This window comes from Anomaloglossus baeobatrachus, chromosome 12 (genome assembly GCF_048569485.1).
Source record: "Anomaloglossus baeobatrachus isolate aAnoBae1 chromosome 12, aAnoBae1.hap1, whole genome shotgun sequence".
NCBI lineage: Eukaryota > Metazoa > Chordata > Amphibia > Anura > Aromobatidae > Anomaloglossus > Anomaloglossus baeobatrachus.
In genome coordinates this window covers 19,805,539-19,822,825 of record NC_134364.1, presented here as the reverse complement: position 1 = coordinate 19,822,825, position 17,287 = coordinate 19,805,539, and the positions used below count along the sequence as shown (strand labels likewise).

Genomic DNA, 17,287 nt, shown 5'->3' with positions numbered 1-17,287 from the left:
GGTCTTCTGGGGTGATTGCCAGACAGTCCCTGTATAGGGGTTCGCTCTTGGTGGTCTCCCTGGGGGAGTCCGGTGCGTGGCCCCGGGAATTCCCCTTCGCTCCGATCCTGGAAGGTATTTCCTGTGTTTTATGTTCTACTGTGTTTTGTTCCGTTTATGTACATCTTGTTGGTTACATATTATAAACATCTTTGCACCAAGAACTCGTCTCTGGTTGTCATTGCCCTAACGCAATCGAAATCCTCAGTACATACAATAGTATTACAGCTGGTTGATTCTGCACTGGATATGCTGAGGTTACGCAACATGAGGTAATAAAAATCAAACCACTCCCATAGGAGAATGAGTTGAAGATTTGCGATCAGTGTGGTTTGTAGAGCGGAAAGGGGTAAGATAGTCAAAATGTGGATATAGGCAGCAGCCGGAGGAGATGCTCGCACAGGTGCACAACAAAGAAGAATGGGCCTAGAGTTGAGAGTCCAATGCAGACCAGTACCTCGGTGGCTCCTGTCACGTCGTCCGTGACATTGGTCACTCCTTGTGTTCTAAAATCCTTACAGGAACAAGCGATTCAGCAAGGAACGGAGTGTGAGACGCAGGGAGCCAGTGACTGAGGAAGTGCTGTGTGAATACTGACTTGAAAAATCCAATAGCTATAGGTAAGAGTGAAAATGTGAAAAAATGGAATCTGCATTACTGCCATGAACATATGAATCAAGAGAAATTTAGCTACTGAATTGATCAATGCAATAGAGCCCCAACACTACGCCAAAGTATTTCTCTACGTTGGGGTCCCTAGCTTGTGTGTCCTCTCATGCAGTTAAAAAACTTACTGTGTATGGGAAGCTGAGACCCAGGCTATTTATGCGTATGATATGGATTGGCAATAGGTGTGGTTGGGGAGGGTTCACAAACGAAAAACTACTATCTCCCCATAGTGATGTTTTTTTAGGTTTTTGCACCCAGTTCAGACTTAGAATGGTGTTCCAAACGTTATTCCTCATTTGTTAGTAGTTTTTCGTTTGTGAACCCTCCCCAACCACACCTATTGCCAATCCATATCATACGCATAAATAGCCTGGGTCTCAGCTTCCCATACAAGATAGGTTTTTTAACTGCATGAGAGGACACACACAAGCTAGGGACCCCAACGTAGAGAAATACTTTGGCGTAGTGTTGGGGCTCTATTGCATTGATCAATTCAGTAGCTAAATTTCTCTTGATTCATATATGTTCATGGCAGTAATGCAGATTTCATTTTTTCACATTTTCACTTACATATAGCTATTGGATTTTTCAAGTCAGTATTCACACAGCAGTTTCTGCTATTTCATGTATTCCCCTTGCATAGTCACTGGTGTGCATACCTTATCTCCCCATAGTGATGTTTTGTTTTTTTTTAGGTTTTTGCACCCAGTTCAGACTTAGAATGGTGTTCCAAACGTTATTCCTTATTAGTGACTGAGGAAGGTCTGTGGATAAAGGGCGGTAAGCTTTCTCTGCCATGAGAGCTCTACTCAATAATGGCCCAGGTAACCAATAAACACGTGACAAAGAGTGTGGTAGCCAAGATCTGGGCAGCACCATTGCTCAGTACCCTGGTGGCCAGACACCTCCAGTCTTGTAAAATGTGTGCACATTAAGATAGAAAAACTGTAAAGACCTCGTAGAAACACCCCCCTCATCCGCTCTACTGCTCCAGTGATTGCAGATTAGTCATATACATCTACCATGAGTAGGTTTATATGAGTTTTGTGCGTGTTGTGTGAATTTCTTTTCAGGTCTGCTCTGAAACATATCCAGTGTGGAAAACATTACTGCTGAAAAACTCATGGTGCTGGTGGTATGTAAGAATAGAGTTCCAGAAAGTGGTAAAAGTACATGTTCTATAGCAAAGGCGATTATAGAGATCAGTACCTGGGGATCCCTTGATGAACCCCTGTCTGCCATTGTGAAGAGGGGAGAAATGCGTTGGGCTTATTTCAAGCTAAATGTCTGACAAATGTGTTTTTATTTTATTAGCCTGAGTGTGAATTGGACAGTGGAGAGTCTGTGATCGGACGAGATCTCCTCATGACTTTACCTGGCCTTATTATTATATTTATACAGTGGGTACATGTTATACATGTGAGATATTGAATTTATCTTAGGGTTTGGTCCCTCAATTTTGCTGTATCATATTGATTTAAGCTACCAAACAGCTATGTAAAATACAGAGTGTGAATATTTAATCTTTGGGAATGAATTGGATATATATAATTGCATATTGACGCCTCTTTATCCCCGGTATCTCATGGTTTCTATATTCCCTCACTGACATTAGCAGCACGTATTAGCAGTGTAGGGATAGGGAGGGTGAGCCGTCGGTGACCGGGGGCGCCAATTCGCCTTATAGGGTGCCGACCTCCGCTGCGAGGTAGGGAGAGTTTAGGGCTATTGCCCCAATCCCTGCCCCCTCCTTTATTGGAATATTTAATTGTGTCTATACTCACATGGGTGTATGTTGTTTGGAATTTTAATGATTATAACATAAACATGTAACAATCCACAAGATAATGATGGACGCTGCAAATCATGTAACAAATGTTCGCTTTCCTTAATAATTCGATCTTTACATAAGGTATTTTTGGTTTAGTACCTAGAACGTGATTATATTTCTCACAGATACTGCAGATACATTGTGATATTCTGACCAGTGATGTACGAGCCGTATACAACTGCCTGTATAGTGTGTTAAACATGTGTATCCTCCAATTCCAGATCCTAAATCAGTGTCAGGAGCACGTGGTCCCCAGCCAGGAGACTGGGTGACCCTAAAAAGACAAGTCAGAATGAGCCATGAGTCAGAATCAGGTGGACCGATCCAGCTTATCCCAACCACAGCGACTTCCATGAAGCTTGAGGGAAAACCCATCTGGAGACAACAACCACTGTAAAGAGTCCATCGTACCAGCAGAATGAGGGTCACAACACACATACTGCTGGATTATCTCACATAGAACCTTATGGAGAATTTCTAGATTGGGGATGATACATGGGAAATAACCATAAGGGAACAATGGGTACAGGAACATTACACAAATAAGGGCTCATGGTGGGAAAAACATTATCTGACCTGAACCAATCAATTATTTTAAGGGTTTAAGTGACTTTTTAAGGATAACATACACTTGTAGGTAACTGGTATTGTTTTATTTGTTGGTATTTGAAGCCGTAAAAGTGCTACTCTGTGTTACTGAAGGTAATCGGATCCATGTGTAAGGGTACCTTCACACTTTAGCGATGCAGCAGCGATCCGACCAGCGATCTGACCTGGTCAGGATCGCTGCTGCATCGCTACATGGTCGCTGGTGAGCTGTCAAACAGGCAGATCTCACCAGCGACCAGTGACCAGCCCCCAGCCAGCAGCGACGTGCAAGCGACGCTGCGCTTGCACGGAGCCGGCGTCTGGAAGCTGCGGACACTGGTAACTAAGGTAAACATCGGGTATGGTTACCCGATGTTTACATTAGTTACCAGCGCACACCGCTTAGCTTAGCGCTGGCTCCTTGCTCTCCTAGCTACAGTACACATCGGGTTAATTAACCCGATGTGTAATGCAGCTACATGTGCAGAGAGCCGGAGCCGCGCACACTGCTTAGCGCTGGCTCCTTGCTCTCCTAGCTACAGTACACATCGGGTTAATTAACCCGATGTGTACAGCAGCTACATGTGCAGAGAGCAGGAGCCGGCAGCACAGGCAGCGTGAGAGCTGCGGAGGCTAGTAACTAAGGTAAATATCGGGTAATCACCTTGGTTACCCGATGTTTATCTTGGTTACAGCTTACCGCAGCTGCCAGACGCCGGCTCCTGCTCCCTGCTCGCTTCATTTGTCGCTCTCTCGCTGTCACACACAGCGATCTGTGTGTCACAGCGGGAGAGCGCCTTTGAAGAAAACGAACCAGGGCTGTGTGTAACGAGCAGCGATCTCGCAGCAGGGGCCAGATCGCTGCTCAGTGTCACACACAGCGAGATCGCTAATGAGGTCACTGCTGCGTCACAAAAAGCGTGACTCAGCAGCGATCTCGGCAGCGATCTCGCTGTGTGTGAAGCACCCCTAAGGGAAATCTTGCTAAAGGCCTCCTGGTGGTAGATTATAGACCCAAGACAAGAAGAGATCCATTGTGATACAATCAGGTGTATTCGGATAGAAAAGTCTCGAAAACGCGGACAGCACTCGGATATTGACTGAGAATCAGCCTTTCAGAAACAGTAATGCTAAAAGCTGCAGCATAACAGTAAGAAGCTTATTCTTACAATTGCCTTACTCTTTCTAATCGATTAATCTCAAATTCTGAGTAAGCTCTTCAGCAGTAAATAAATCTGTTCTAGTTACCTGTGCCTCTGTGAACTGTGTGTGCGGGATGTGATCAACTCTGATCAGCAGTCTGTACCAGCGGGGGCATAAGCTTAGCATTGCTTGTATAGCAGATAGAAAAATGAAAAAAGGTTGCAGTTAAAGCATTAGGGCTGATGTGTTAGAGGACCACGGTAGGGTCAGAAGGTTAATAAAGTATTTAGGGGGGACTGTTGAGGAGAGCCATAAAATGAAATACTTAATTAACCTCTGGACATAGAGCATTGTGGGAAATATGTCGATTTGCCTTACATAATTCAGCTCTCAGATCATACACATGACACAGATATAAAGATGGCTGCCATTTCCTATTCTCCACACCTTGCTTGGAATGCAGGGAATGAAAGAAGATACCATATAAGGGAAGACCCCTGGTCAAGCTAGAAGACATCACAGACCAAACCATCAGCATGGATACACCAGATGACGTCCCTCCCATCATCATGGTTTCATCCACTGAAGTCAGACGCACCCATCAACAGCAACACGGATCTCCCCATTGGCTAGCTCATGAACTGTCCCACTAAATGGGCATATCTGAACTTGTGTACGCCCCTAGCCTATATCAAGAGGACGCATGTTCCTTCTCTGTCTGTTCGGTGCCATTTCTACTGACCAAGAAGAGATTTCGTATCCGACTGTGTCTGGTGTGAATTCTTTTATGCATGCACTTGGCCCATATCAATTCGGCCAGGCAGTAGGCAACTAGTGATCTCTGGTTAAGAGTTCACCCTAACACTGATAGGGACTTTAGATTGTGAGTACCAATGGGGAGAATGTTGCCAATGTATGTAAAGCACTTTGGCATTAATGGTGCTATATAAATGAATAAATATTATTATCAATATTATGTTGAAAATTGTAGTTTTAGCCAATAAAAATTGGGCCAGCTATTCAGCTATGGGAAACTGGATGAAGAGAGATGCAAATCGAGATGAAAATAGACACAAGGTACAAGACAGAAAAATTATGTAGGGTCTAGTCTGTTTAATGAGTATATGCATTTGCTGGGCTTTGTGAAAAATAATGAGATATGAGATGAGATATATAACTCTTTAATGGGCAGTGATAAGTTAATAAAGTGGATATCTTTCTTACTAGAAGGTGGCCCGATTCTAACGTATCGGGTAGTCTAGAATGTGTATGTAGGTTAGTAGAATGAATAATAATGTAATAAATGGACTGGATGGGTTAGGTTTAATTTAGTATTCTTATAATTGTTTATTGGTTTTAAAATGACAAACAACAGAAGGAACAGTTTTAATAGATGAGTCTAATGTTTAATGATGTCCATGGCTTGTAATGAAAGAAGGCCATGAACAGTGTAAAGTTAAGCAAAAATATTTTTGTACACCACATTTTGTGTGAAAAAGACCATTTTCACTATCTGTAAGTAACTTTCTTTGTAAAGGGGTGTCAACAACTTGCACTTTGACGTTGGATCTCATTGTAACAATAAAACATTATAAACAAAATGGCTGGTGTCACAATTGATGAAAATTTTAATATATTTTTTGCCAGTTGTATGTGAAGAAAGGAGTCGGGGCGGCAGACAGTGGGAGCAGCGATGGCAGAGCCGAGCGGGGGGCCATTTGTGTGGGGGGGCGGAGCCGAGCAGGGCCATGTGTGCAGGGGTTGGAGCCAAACGGGGCAATGGCGCTGGGGACGTCAGTGTCGGGGACTGCATGGCTGGGGACAGGTGAATATCCAGGTATGTGTGTGTGTGTGTTCAGTGTATACATGTGGAGGGCGGATTGAGGGGGGGCGGAGCCGAGCGAGGTAATGTGTGCGGGGGCGGAGTGCGGGGATGTGGAGCCGAGCGAGGCCATGGGGCTGAGCATGTCAGTGCTGGGGACTGCATGGCTGGGGACAGGTGACTATTCGTGTGTGTGTGTGTGTGTGTGTTCAGTGTATACATGCGGAGGGCAGAGTGCGGGGGGGTGGAGCCGAGTGGGGTAATGTGTGCGGGGGGCGGAGGTGAGCATGTGTCGGCTGGTTCCCGGTGTGGGCTCCCGGGGGTGCAGCCTTAACCGGGGAGTCGGGGCTCCGTGTAGGTGCGGGGAAAAGTATCGGGTGTCGTCCTGTCGGCCCGTAGTTCAGGCTGTTCAGTTAGCTGAGCCATTGGTCGCGGGCTCTTTAGCGTGCGCGGTGTGGCCACGGTTTTCACTGTAATGACGTCATTTTGGAGCAAGACAGACAGACAGAATAAGGCAATTATATATATAGATAGTTGCTGCAATTGTTAATAAAAGTAAATTACAAAGTTACCAAACATTTCACATACACACAAAGAAGGTAGGGGCAATTTACTATGGCTTGTATGCCAGTTTTCTAATAGAAAAGGGTAAAATAAAATTTGTTTTGTTCAAAAATGTTGTTACTTTTTTATTTTATTCTTTCCACGTTATTAACAAAAAAAATGGATAGGATAATACAGTAAAAAAATAAGCTAGAAATAAAGGCTGCATTATTTTTAAGATAAACTGTAATACTTTTTCAGGTTTAAGTTTCCAACTTCTATCTATTCTTCACATAGCAGCGTAAAGTACCTGACATGCTGCCCACGCAATGTCCGGATGGCCGCTGTGTGGTCACCCGCTATTTAGAATATGACCCCCTATTTGTAAACAGAACATAGACAGACAATTGTTTGCTAAACATGTGTAATGTGATTTGACTGTTCCCACTGTTCATAGTAAAGTGTCCACGTGTTAAATGAGGCTGGAAGCTGCCGCAATATATGAAAAGAATGAACGCGCAGTCATCCTCTGTCCCAATTCTGTCCAAATAATGTTTGCAGCAGACAACATGTGTAAGTCTGGAGATGTGTTTCCATAGCAATTTAATAAGTCCATTCATTTATTTGCCATGCTGCTGGGACTACCACCTAGGGTGCCAATTAGTGCCATTAATGATGTTTTAATTAGTATGTTGACACTTTTTACATAGCTTTGCCCTCAAGACCACCTCCTCATATGCCAGAGCTGCACGCCACGACATAGAGCTACCCAGCCTGGTCAGACTATTCAAGGGCAATGAGGAGCATGAATATCTCTCCATATATAAGGACTTAATCATGTAGACCAAGAAACTATGATCACATTTTTACAGACATATGGGTGCATATTAAAGCAGTCTTAAAAGATAAGATTAAAAACATAGGAATAAATTGTGGAATTAAAAGGTGTACAACTGTTGATAAATTTGGTAAGGCATTTTGGTCTGTCCTAAGGCCAGAAAATGACATTGATGTCTGCTATGTGCAAGTGCAGGACTGGGCCAAAATTTTAAACTTTTCTTGCCTTAGATATAAAAAGTCTGTCTTGGATTTTCCATCCCTTGAAAATGCTGCTGCAATTCCAGCTGCTACACTCAATAAGAACATTGCAAGAAATGGCAGGGGACTCAAGTCGGCATTTAACTGCAAGTGAGCGAATCACATACCTGCAGACACGTGACGAAACACTGGAGCCAGGGGGGAACAATTAAATTTCAACAGGGAACGACAACTCATTACAATACCTTTAGGTTGCTAGTCAGGCCCCTAATTTTATAATTATTTTGACAGCCAACAGTAAAATCTACTACTTTCTGTAACATTTTAAAGTTTTTGCAGCATTTTTTGCAAAATCCGACTTTTTGAGAATTAATTTGGAAATCATTGAAAAATTCCTGATAACAATTTTCCCCTAAAAGTTTTTTATCAGGAATTTTTCAAATTATTCCTTGGGGGAGATTGTGCTATTTTTTGCTATCCCAATGGACTAAGCATTAAATTTAAAGATATATTAGAAAATTAACATAAAAAAATGCCTTTTAAGAATATGGTAAAAATTAAAAAATAAGATATACAGTATATATATATATATATATATATATATATGTATATATATATATATATATATATATATATATATATATATACACAGTATATACATATATACAGTATATATACGGGGAACTTCAGTGGGCTACCATGGCAACAGTGGCGTAACTATAGTCCGATGGACCCCACTGCAAGGTTTGGGACTGACCCCCCACCCACATACACACATGTTGGTCAGATGTATGGGCCCTTGTATTGTTCTAAATCCTTTAAAGACATACGAGTTGCCCTTACTTCCTTTCATTATGTAGCAACGTCCCCCATCCTATACTAATGTCCCCCATTCTGTGCTCCATCCTGGTAAATATGTCCCCCATCCTGACATATATGTCCCCAGATCCTGGTATATAAGTCCCCCATCCTATGCCCCATCCAGGTAAATATGTACCCATCCTGGAATATATGTTCCCCATCCTGGTAGATATGTCCTTATCCTGGTATATATATACCCCACCCTAAGATTTTTATATATATATATATATATATATATATATATATATATATATATATATATATATATATATATATATATATATATATATATATATATATATATATATATATAGATATATATATATATATATATATATACATACACACACATGTACTCATCCTGGTATATATGTCCTCATCCTGGGCCCATCCTGACATACATAGTCCCCATTCTGGTATATACAGTTGTGCTCAAAAGTTTACATACCCTGGCATATGTTCTGCTTTCTTTGCCTTTTTTTTTTGAGAGTATGAATGATAACACAAAACCTTTTTTTCCACTCATGGTTAGTGGTTGGGTGAAGCTATTTATTGTCAAACTACTGTGTTTTCTCTTTTTAAATTGAAATGACAACCAAAAACATCCAAATGACCCTGATGAAAAGTTCCCATCCCCCAGTTCTTAATACCATGTATTGCCCCCTCTAACATCAATGACAGCTTGAAGTCTTTTGTTGTAGTTGTGGATCAGGCTCTTTATTTTCTCAGATGGTAAAGCTGTCCATTCTTTATGACAAAAAGCCTCCAGTTCCTGTAAATTCCAGGGCTTTTTGCATGAACTGCAGCGCTTGAGTTCTCCCCAGAGTGGCTCAATGATATCGTGGTGAGGAGTTAGGAGACTGAGATGTTCACTCCAGAACCTTCACTTTGTTCTGCTGTAGCCAACAACAGGTGGACTTGGCCGTGTGTTTTGGATCGTTGTCATGTTGGAACGTCCAAGTATGTCCCATACGCAGCCTCTGGGCCGATGAGTGCAAATTTGCCTCCAGTATTTGCTGATAACATGCTGCATTCATCTTTCCCTCAACTTTGACCAAGTTTCTTGTGCCTTTGTAGCTCACACATCCCCACATCATCAGCGATCCACCTCCATGCTTTACAGTAGGAATGGTGTTCCTTTCATCATAGGCTTGTTGACACCTCTCCAAATGTAACGTTTATGGTCGTGTGTGGCCACAAAAGTTTGATTTTGGTCTCCTCACTCCAAATTACTTTGCTCCAAAAGTTTGGAGGCTTGTCTCTGTGCTGTGTGACGTATTTTAGACGAGATACTTTGTGGTATTTGCACAGTAATGGCTTTTTTTCTGGTGACTCTACCATGCAGCCCATTTTTCTTCAAGTGCTTCCTTATTGTGCATCTTGAACTAGTCACATCACTAGTTTTCAGTGAGTCCTTTACTTCAGCTGATGTTATGTGTGGGGGTTTTTTTGCATCCCAAACAATTTTCCTGGCAGTTGTGGGCAAAATTTTTGTTGGTCTAGCTGATCATGGTTTAGTTTTTACAGAGCAGTTTGAACACTGCTGACTGGCATTATCAATTCCTTGGATATCTTTTTGTATCCCTTTCCTGTTTTATAGAGTTCAACTATCTTTTCCCGCAGATCTGCTGACAATTCTTTTGCTTTCCCCATGACTCACAATGTTTTTGGTTGTCATTATAATTTAAAAGAGAAAACATAGTAGTTTGACAATAAATGGCTTCACCCAACCACTCACCATGAGTGGAAAAAACGGATTTTTGTGTACTCACCGTAAAATCGTTTTCTCTTATCCATCATTGGGGGACACAGGACCATGGGTGTTATGCTGCCTATCCATAGGAGGACACTAAGTAGATGCAAACGACATTAGCTCCTCCTCTGCAGTATACACCCCCTGGCCGGGCCAGGCAACCTCAGTTTTAGTACTCAAGCAGTAGGAGAAAAAAATAGTAAGAACTGCCTCAAAGGCAGAGCGGGCGAGGTGCTCTACCTGTCTGTCGGGTCCTTGATGGAGGAACCATCGGGTAAAGACAGGAGCGTCTTTGTGGCAAGGCGGGAGACCGGGGGGGGGGTCGACCGAGGGCGGATCGGCCCAGCCCTTAGGGGCAGGTGAGGCAAAAGGGTACCGGGACTCCATGAGTTTTCGGTTATCGAAGCGCCTGCCAGGTTTCTCCCTTTGCTTTGTGAGGATATCCTGAAACTCTGGATGATCAGCGAAAACCTTTTAGGGTTTCCTTGCCCTCTTATAGCAGACCGCATGGTCAGTGGTAGTGGATGGGGGATCCTCCACATGCAGAGTTTGGTTGATTGCTGCTATAAGGGAGTCTATTGAAGTTTGATCATCTGGGGAGGGTGAAACCAAGGAATCATCCTGGTACAAACAGCATTCTCCCTCCTCCGGCTCTTCAGAAGCCGTGGAGCGTGTGGGAGAGCCTGCCCTGTGTGCTCCCGAGGGAGAGCCATGGGGGCCATGAGAGAGTGCTGGAGACACCCGGCCGTGTGCTCTTTTTCTGATCCCTGCAACCGGTGAAGCATGGGCCCGGATTACCTCAGAAGGCCCCTCCATAGGGGTATTGTAATACTATTGTATGTTTTGAGGATTTCGATAGCGTTAGGGCAATGACAACCAGAGACGAGTTTGTGGTACAAGATGTTTATGATATGTAACCACGGTAAATACACAACGGAAATACACAGTATAACAAACACATGAAAATACCTTTCCGAAACGGAGCGAAGGGAATTCCCGGGGCCACGCACCGGACTCCCCCAGGGAGACCACCAGAGCGAACCCCTATACAGGGACTGTCCGGGAATCAACCCCGGAAGGCCTAAATGCGCCGCAGCCGGGACACAAGGGGCAAGCGGTAAAGTCCAGAAGTGTCCGTACGGGATGAAAGTCCAGAATGGTTATGAACCGGAAGAAACCGGGCAGACGTACTGACCAAAGACGGCAGACGGAGTCCGGGCACAGTTTGAAGAAACCGGGTATGGTCCAGAGTCGGTCGGTAGATTTTCAGGAGGATCCAAAGGTAATCAAGTAGCAGCAGCAGCAAAGCAGGAGCACACAGCAAGCAGTATACTCAGGCACTGGACTAGGCTTAGAGGCGGCCTTTTAAGCAGCTGGACAGGAAGTAGGGCAACAGAACATAAAACTCCATGTTAACCGAGGGCAAGCTCTTTCCAAAGAGGACTGGAAAACCCGGAAACCTGACAGGTATCCTCGGGCTGCGTTCCGTCCAGGGGCCCAGAAGGGTGTGGAGGACGACACTGCATAGGTTCTGTGACAGTTTTTTCATGGATTGGAACAGAAACTGTACCCATTCCGGTGGGCTGGAAGCCCTAGGCTCTGGGCTGACGGTTGCGGCGGTGGGTTCTTGGGGGGCTATAGGGGCACAAGACTCACAGAGAGAAAAGGTGTGTTTACGTGGTAGCTCAGTGTGGCAGGCAGTGCAGGCTGAATAATGGACTATGTGAGCCTTAGCACTCTTAGTACCCTTAGAATTCTGCATGTTCCTAATAGGAGTATGCCAGGAGGGGGAGCAATGATATGCAGAGCTACAAGTGAACCAGTGGGAAGCAAAGATTGTATTTGCTTCGGTGTACCTCACCAGAATCAGCCGATGGCCCTGCGTCCTCAGGAAGGAGTAAGCCCGCTCTGTGGAGAACTTCGCGTGCTTTCCTGGGGGGGGAAGCTTATCGCGGCCTGCAGGGGGCGGGGCTTAGCGCTAAAAGAGCACCAAGAAGAAGTCAGTGTGCCCCCCTGCTGTCGGTAGTTAAAAAACGGTGGGAAGGGAGCTTCTGTGACAGTTTTTCTCCCCCTCCCACCAGTCAGCACACAGCTCACCACCGGTATATTATCTCTGCAGGATTCCCTGCAATCAGCAAGGGACTCCCCTTCCTCCAGCCAGCATGCAGCTAGAGGGAATAAACACTGAGTTCATGAGCCCTGGGAGCCATCCCCCCGCCACTGGTGGATTATCTGTGCAGGGTTCCCTGCAATCAGCAAGGGACTTTCCCCTCCTCCAGCCAGCACACAGCTATGGTGGGAATAAAGACTGTAAATTCAACAGTCCTGGGAACCTTCCCTGCACCGTCTTTCTCACTTTGTCTGGGAAACCAGTCAGGGGGGATCTCACCTTAACACTGCCTCAGTCCAGGCAGTGGAATAGCAGAGTCAGCTTGCTGTGTCCGGCCACACAGGTGCAATGTATCAACTCAGAGCCTGCAAAGAGGGGCTGAGGAATTGTGCCTCTGCCCTGGGCTCTGGAAAATCGGTGTCTGTGGGACCCGTCGTCCAGTAAAAGGCAGCCCAGGATCCAGCGTCGCAGGAGGGGGTACGTGGAGGCGACACTCCGCGTTCCCGCCCGTTGATGGTATTGGGAGATCGGTCCCTAGGAGAAACCGTCACCCTCAAAAAATAACAAAACCTTGAAAGGATGTGCCTCCTACAGACACTAAGCTAAAACTGAGGTTGCCTGGCCCGGCCAGGGGGTGTATACTGCAGAGGAGCTAATGTCTTTTGCATCTAGTTAGTGTCCTCCTATGGATAGGCAGCATAACACCCATGGTCCTGTGTCCCCCAATGAGGCGTCAGAGAAAAAAGATGTTGTGTTAGCATTCATATTCCCTGAAAAAAGGCTAAGAAAGCAAAAATATCTGCCTGGGCATTTAAACTTTTGAGCACAACTGTATGTCCCTATCTTGCTATATATGTCCTCATCCTGGGCCCATCCTGGTATATGTCCTTATCCTGGGTCACTTCTTGGTATATACAGACCTCGTTCTGTTGCTAATGCATAGAAAAACCTCCAAAACATTCTAGTTACATCTATCCGCTCCCACGCCGTGCGGTGTCCATTGTAGCCAGCGTGCAGCAAGAGCCATGGCACATGATGTCACTGTCATGCACCCCCAGTCACGTGCACATTATTATTAGCTATTGGCCACTGTTTGGCCGGTAGTTTGTATTGCAGCGCAGGGACCCGACAGGTCAAATAACTTTCAGCTGGATGTGCTCCCTCAAATGCACATTCAGCTAAAACAGGCACTGGCGGGCCCCTGTACCCCCGGGCCTGGTTGTGGCCTTTGTGACCGTGATTGTTACGCCCCTGCATGGCAACCCATTATGGCTGTATTCCCACGTTGGCGTCCCATGTTATTTCACCACTTTCAGGAACCTTTGGGGATAGTTGTTTTTTGTTTTTTCTTCCATTTGAATGCATGTATTTTGGTTTAAAAATCAATTTTGCTATTAGGGCTCAATAAAAATTTTGCTTAGCTTGCCTTCTAAAGTGCTCCATCATTTATTGCTGGATGCAGAATGAGTTAACTGGGAACTGTCAGTAAACTTGTTCCAATGATCTGACAGAAGAGTTTGTAACTCTTTTATCTGACTTTTTCTGAGCTCCTCCCAGCTGATTTATGATCACAGACCACATCAAAGCTCAATGTACTTCAAAACAAGGTTCGTGTACATCCAAACAGTGCAACATTTTTAATGAAATCCAATTGCAAATATTATTTTTAACCCAAAATACATGAATTTAAGTAAAACAAAATGACCAGGCCAAGTTGTTCAAATTTGAGATGTGTCACTTTATGTGGCAGTAAAGCGGGCTTTACACGCTACGATATATCTAACGAGATGTCGGCGGGGTCACGTCATAAGTGACGCACATCCGGCATCATTAGTGAAATCGTAGCGTGTGACAGCTATGAACGAGCAGAAATACTCACCTTCTCGTTCATCGTTGACACGTCGCTCATTTTCAAAGAATCGAACGTCCAGTTGTTCATCGTTCCTGAGGTAGCACACATCGCTCTGTGTGACACCCCGGGAATGATGAACTGCAGCTTACCTGCGGTCGCCGCCAATGTGGAAGGAAGGAGGTGGGCGGGGTGTTATGTCACGCTCATCTCCGCCCCTCCGCTTCTATTGGGTGGCCGCTGTGTGACGTCACTGTGACGCCGAACATGCCTCCCCCTTCAGGAAGTGGATGTTCGTCGACCACAGCAACGTCGTTTGGAAGGTAAGTACGTGTGACGGGGGGGGGGGGTTACAGCATTGTGCGACACGGGCACAAACGATGGGGGCGGGTGCGATCGCACGATAAATTGTAACGCGTAAAGCAGCCTTTACTCTGCAATGTTTCAACTTATCCCAGTGATTTTGAGATTGTTTTTTGTAATACATTATAGTTTATGATAATGGTACATTTAGGTCGACATGTTTTGCATTAATTTATAAAAATATCAGCAATTTGACAAAAAAATTCTAAAAATGTGTAATTTTCAAACTTTGAATGATTATCCCATTAATCCAGTCACACCTCACAAAATAGTTAATAAATAACATTTACCACTAAAATGCTTTTTTATTTTGTTAGGATGTTAGAAGGTTTTAAATTGTAGAAGTAATTTTTCATTTTTGCAAGGAAATTTACAAAACTTATTTTTTTAGGGGCCTAGTCAGGTTTGAAGTGACTTTGTGGGACATATTTATTGGAAAACACCCAAAAGTGATACCATTTTATAAACAGGTAGTTTATTAACTCTTTAGCTGCTTGTCAGGAATTAAAGGAGTATTCCCATCTCCAAGATCCTATCCCAATATGTATTTGGTTTAATAATAATAGCAAATACCTCCAATTTGAAATGTAGTATAGTTCTCCTGATTAGTTATGTCTCTTACTTCATGTGCAGGGCATTGAAGCTTAGGTATCTATGGTTACGCCCACGAGCAACTACCGTAACGGTCACCATATGAATGGACGTAACCATGGATACCTGTTGCAATGCTCTGCACATGAGGTAAGAAACAAAACTAATCAGAAGAACTACAGCATACTACATTTCTAATTGGAGGTATTTGCTAATATTACAAAATATTGGGCTAGGATCTTGGAGACGAGAATACCTCTTTAAGGCTATGTGCGCACTAGAAATGTGAAGTTTCTCAAGAAAATTTCTTGAGAAACTTCTGGGAGTGAAAGATTTCCGGACCTCCGGAAAAAATCCGCACCAAATCCGCATGCGGAAATTTCTTGAGAAAAATCCGCACAGTGCGCACAGCTATTTTTTTTTCTCATAGAATTTGCTGGGAAATGTCTGCACAAAGATTGCAGACATCTCTCAAGAAATTTCCGCGGCAAATCCGCGGGTAAAACGCACTAGTGCGCACAGAGCCTTAGGCTACTTTCACACATCCGGTTTGAGCACTGCGGCTCAATCCGGCTGTGAAACCTATGCAACGGATGCGGCGAAAACACTGCATCCTTTGCATAAGTTTTTACATGCGGCCCGTCCGTTTTTTTCCGGTTGCGGCACGCTACTGAGCATGCACAGTGGAAGAAACCGCATGCGGCGTCCGGGTGCGGTTTTTGCCGCATTGCACCGCATCCGGCGTCCATAGGCATGCATTGAAAAATGTGCCGCAGCGGCCGGATGCGGCGAGATGCGTTTTTTTTGCCGGAGCAAAAAACGTGCCAGGAAACGTTCCATCCGGCCGCCGCATCGGCTAAATCTGCCGCATGTGGCAAAAGCCAGACAGAACGCAAGCCCATGCAGCACAACGCGGCGCCAATGCAAGTCAATGCTGGAAAAAACGAAACCGGCGGCAAAAAAAAAAACGGTTTTGTTTTTTCAGCAGAGCGCCGGATTGTGCCACATTGCTACAACCGGATGTGTGAAAGTAGCCTAATGCAAACTGGCACAACAGGAAACAAAAATATTATTTTTTTAGCACCTAAATGTAGCTAACTTTTGAAAAGGCCCTATAGCAGGCTCCAAGGCTGGTATATAGCTGTGAATTGCCATGGCAACCATCGGGACCACACAATTATGATGTCATGATGCCGATGGGGTTAAAGAGGAGTCCCAACACTGTTAACCATCTAGATGCCATAGTCACTATTGAGAGCAGCACCCAAGTGGTTAAACGGCCATGGTCGGTGCCAATACTGATCGTGTCTGATGCAGCAGGTTGTCAGCTATAATGTACAGCTGTCAGCGCCTCCATATTCACCTGTTGGGTGAGGCTATTGACATATCTCAGGTGAGTTTTAGGTCATATTGGAGGTCACTAAGGGGTTAAATGTCGGCACCAAAGCACTGAAAGTTCCATTTGAGTGGTTAAACAGCAGCGAACAGAGCTGTCCTCAGTCATTGCTGTTAGACGCAGGTGGTGGCTGTATAGCACAGCCGACAACTACAGCTCCATGTACAGGGGGAAACAGTCATATGGTAACAGCAAAATCAACTGCAGCAAACCTCTCACCATTATGATGTATCAGGTTCTCATTCACTGACAGAAAGCAGAGATTGAAAACAGACAGGACTTAAAGCACAAAGTACAAATTTACAGAGCATTTACATAGAGGGTGGGTCACTAATGGCAGCCCCCTGTGGGTGGTACTGGATAATGGAGGAATGACGTTCTTACCATCACTGGAGATGCTAGTGGTGGTTTCTGGCGGTGGAAGTCGTCTTTCTTCGTCCTTTTTACCTCACTGTATCCGACCACAATCTGTGTCCCCACACCAGACGACGATTTATGGTTCGTGGTGGGGGTGTTGGTGCAGCTCGTGTGAAGTGAGGTAACAGTTATACAGAGTCGGCGCTTCTTCCAACATAAGTTATTATATAGGGTCCAAATGGCCGTCCACCATCATATTACATGACAAAACGCAATATTGGACTCACACACGACAGGACACGACCACCCTCCACTGACAGGAAGGAGATAAAAG

At 44.6% G+C, this 17,287-nt stretch overlaps 1 long non-coding RNA gene across 1 annotated transcript in view; it reads right to left on the bottom strand.

Moving 5' to 3' along the window:
- LOC142257904 (uncharacterized) overlaps positions 1 to 17,190 on the bottom strand; it is a 190,898-nt gene extending 173,708 nt beyond the window's left edge. Inside the window, exon 1 of the long non-coding RNA XR_012727676.1 lies at positions 16,981 to 17,190. This is a non-coding gene — a long non-coding RNA (uncharacterized LOC142257904). The remainder of the gene's footprint in view (positions 1 to 16,980) is intronic.
- Positions 17,191 to 17,287: the final 97 nt, after the last annotated feature.